Raw genomic sequence first — 4,301 nt, 5'->3', positions numbered from 1 at the left:
CCAGAGGAACAGCTAGTAATTTCGAACTGATGATCCTGAGGTTAGCAGCCTGATTCGTAACCACTATGCTACCAGAGTGCTGTACATCTTTACAGGAGCAGAAAGCCTCATCATTTTCCTGCTGAACGAACGGTAGATTTGAACTACTGACCTTGCAGTTTGCAGTCCACATGATAATCCACTACGCTACCAGAGATCCTTGAGTATTCTGTACCTGTCACAATGACGACTAGTCATGTGTCTAGTAAAGTCAGTCAGCATTGTGGGGTGGGCTGTGTACACTATGTCCACCACAGTGTTTGGTACAATGTGCGGGACTGGGGCAATTTTTTGAGTGATCAATTCTCCAAATGATTAATGAATCAAAAGCTTTTCTAGAAGCAATTTGCCAAGTTTTAAAACAATTTGTGTTTCACAACATACCCCAGACTCAGTTGTTGCCCAAACCACGTCTTCTGTCATTTGAATTTGAGGTGCTCTTGGTGCCAGAAAGGAGCTTTTGTAGTGTAATGGTTACGAGTTGGGTTGCTAATCTCATGGTCAGCAGTTAGAAACTTCCAGTGGTTCTGCAGGAGGAAGATAAAGTGTTTAGCTCCTGTAAAGATTTATAGCCTCGGAAACCCCATACAGGGTCACTAAGGGTCTGAACTGATTCGATGGCACATAACAACAATAACATTGGTGCCAGAGGCAGTTTCTACTTTCCACTTAATGGACTTTCAGGTTGGCCAGCTTATCCTTTTCGTCTTCCCATTTAGTCCTACTTGTCTTGATCTAAGAAACTCTGGCAATGCTATGGGTTAGGCCTTTGGCTGCTAACTACAAGGTTGGCAGTTCAAACCAGCAGCTTTTTTGTGTAAGAAAGATGAGGTTGTCTGTTCCTGTAAAGATTTACAGTGTTAGTAAAATAGTAATAATAATGATTATTATTAATTATCACTCTGAGTCATAATCAACTTGAAGGCAGTGGATTTTGTTTTGTCTTAATCTTTTTTCCTGAGGAACTGTTTTCTCGAAAGGAAGGGACAGAAGTGGAGTTAATTTTTCAGATCATTTGCAGCTTGGAGTAAAACAAAAAATGTGTTTCATGTTACAGATGCCCGAAGGCTTCTCAACATGGGGTGCAAAGGCCCTGTGCTTATTCCCATTCCACTAGGAACATCTGATCCTTATCATAATAAATACTGCAATGGCGTCTCCTCAATTAGGTTGTTATTTGCAGAAAGAATTCTAACAGTTCACCTCAAAGAGTTTGGTCCCAGAGATTTCCCAGATGTTCAATATTATACATGCCAATGGATTGGTTTTTCCCAAATGCAAGCATTAGTGACTATGAATATGGGGGTGGAACTCATAGTTGGTGGAACTGTCACCCCTAACCTGCCTGTGAGTATGTGTGGGTAACCATGTTGGTGCACCAGGTAGACCCATCTGGGAAGACATTCCCATGCAGTACCCACAATCCCACCACATTCTCTTCTGCCGAAGACAGCAAATCTATGAATGAAAAAGGCATAGAGGAGACAGACCTACCTTCCTTTCATAAAATCCTAACACTTCCAATGTATAAGATCTAAAATTCAAAGTTCACAAAGTGGTCAGGTCAACAAAGACACCGGAGGAAACATACCTCGCTCTAAATGAAAAGACTTTTGGCTTCATCCGTCATCTGTGCTCCAGGTTTTGGATGAATTGCTAGAGTCATGATTTGCTATGTAGAGAACTGACTTTTATGACATCCCTTAGAGCTACCTACAAACAATGCTGGCACGAGTAGCAGTTCAGTAAATATTTGTTGGGTGTGTGTGTGTGAATCAACATGGCTCTGCAGTCAGGATTTACACATCCCCCTAACTGACCATTGTGGACCACACTCCAAGCAGAGAGCAGAGAGCAGAGGCAGAACCGATGGTGACCCTCCAGTGGTCTTAGCCCTGGTGATCTGACTCTCTGGGTGCTAAGGGCTTGCTTTCAGAGCAAAGTTCTGGGTTACAAAGTTCTGGGTTGCAAAGTTCAGTCCAATCATGCAAACTTCTAAAAATAATAACATCAGCCACAAACCCTACCCTAATCTGTGAGTGAGAAACCCTAGCTGCAGAAAAATATTGAATTTCATTTTTACTGGCTAGGTGACTTTATTCTGTTTTGATTTTCTTGGACAAATTGGTTAGCTCTTTGAGCAATCATCAGAAGAGGGAAATCCACCTTTAGTAGGGACCATACATGTCGTTTAACACAGCGTAAGATCCAGTGCAGAGCAGAAGTAAAATATACTTAAAACTGAAGTTTTAATTCTGGAGGGTTTTGGCTCCACTGGTAGAGCGAAAGTACATGTTGTCCTGTGTGGAAGTTTCCAGTTTTTAAATCCAAGTGTTTAGTTCACTCCCTCCTCTTTGACATTACTTGGTTGTAGGGATCAAGGGAAGGAGCTTTGGTAGTGTAGTCGTTACGAATCAGGCTGTCAACCTCAAAGTCAGCAGTTTGAAACTATCAGCTGTTCCACGGGAGAAAGATGAGGCTTTCTGCTCCTGTAAAGATTTACAGCCTCAGAAACCCTGTACAGGGTCACTATGAGTCGGAATCGACTCCACGGCACATAACAACAACAACAACAATGGGGTCAAGGGAGCATCACTCTGCACTGGCTAGCCCATTACCTTTCTCTGTCAGGCGTGACTCTGATTTGCTACCAGGGGGACGTAACCCTGGAGTAACAGGTGACATCAATAACTTGGCACCTGACCTATAAACTCTCCTCTTTGGGGGTGACCTTGGAGTCGGGCTGCAAACACTCCTGGAAGCTTTCCCTCATTTTCACTGACCTTTTATTTTATCAGCCTTAGCAGTCCAGCCAGAATACTCCTTAGAAGCTAGGCTGATAAAACTTTGTCTCACTAACTTTGGACACATTGTCAGGAGGGACCAGTCTATGGAGAAAGGCATTGTAGTTGGTAAAGTCAGGGGTCAGTGAAAAAGAGGCAGACCCTCAATGAGATGGATTCACACAGTGGTTGCAACAAGAGTCTCAAGCGTAGCAACAGTTGTGAGGTTGGCGTAGGACTGGCAGTGTTTCGTTCTGGGGTGCATAGGGTCACTAGAAATCAGAACCAACTCGATGGTACCTAACAAAGACAGTCACATGGCTAAGGGATAGGCATTTAACCAGGCCTGAGTCTTGTTTCCTCATTTGTAAATGCCAAGGGTTGTCAGAAATATAGTAAACCCCACGAAACCCAGAATCTGTTGCAGGATTGAACTGTGCCCCCTAAACATGTACCAATGCTGGCTGTGGTTCCCAGTATTGTGTGGTATCTTCCATTTGTGATGTGCTGTAAACCATGAGCTCTGTATGTACGAGGAGTACTGGTGTGGTGCTGTAGGATAAGCGCTGGACTGCTAACCACAAGGTTGGCTGTTCAAACCCACCAGCTGCTCCTTGGAAACCCTCTAGAGAAACCAACTCGATGACACTTTCAATAAGAAGGGCAAGGGTGAGGCTTATCTTGAGTCACAACCTTACAAGAGTCCCCACACCACACTTGTCAAGTCTTCACTGAACCTCACAGCCTTGCTTGAGTTACCTCTTTTACAAAAGAGAAACAGAGAAAGAAGCAGGTAGGCAGGGCTGGGCCCACAGTACCATCAAAAAGGAAGAGCTGAGTGGAACACATCCTTGGAACCAGGTGTCCCTGCCCTCTGAAAGAAAATGCAGAAGAGACAAGGATCTCCTTCCAGAGCCGATAGAGAGAAAAAGCATTCTCCTAGAGCTGGCATTCCAAATTCTGATTTCTAGCTTCCTAAACTGTGAAGAAATAAAGTTCTGCTTGTTAAAGCCATTTACTCGTGGTATTTATGTTACAGTAGTGCGAGGGAACTAAGACAGGTGGAAACCTGCCAGGGAAGAAAACTCGAATCGTTTCCACTAAAAGGAGAGATAGAAAAGTGATAAGGTGGCACCCTGCCAAAGGTAGACAGCTTGGCTGTCCCATGGTGTCCCGGCTCTTACGGGTTTCACCGTGGCGTGGTTAGCTTAGCACACAGCGACCCCTGCGTGTTTCTACCTTCTTTGTGATGTGGTCTCAATGGTGCACCACTTAGGGGACTACACTGTGAGGGAGCACTCTGAGGTGACTACACTGTGAGGGAGCACTCTGAGGGAACACTGTGAGGGAGCACTCTGAGGTAACTACACTGTGAGAGAGCACTATGAGGGAGCACTCTGAGGGGACTACACTGTGAGGGAGCACACTGAGGGGACTACTCTGTGAGGGAGCACACTGAGGGGACTACACTGTGAGGGA

This window comes from Chrysochloris asiatica, unplaced genomic scaffold (assembly GCF_000296735.1).
Source record: "Chrysochloris asiatica unplaced genomic scaffold, ChrAsi1.0 scaffold00105, whole genome shotgun sequence".
NCBI classification, from domain to species: domain Eukaryota; kingdom Metazoa; phylum Chordata; class Mammalia; order Afrosoricida; family Chrysochloridae; genus Chrysochloris; species Chrysochloris asiatica.
The sequence above is the reverse complement of the archived record's forward strand: the minus strand, read 5'-3'. Positions refer to the sequence as shown.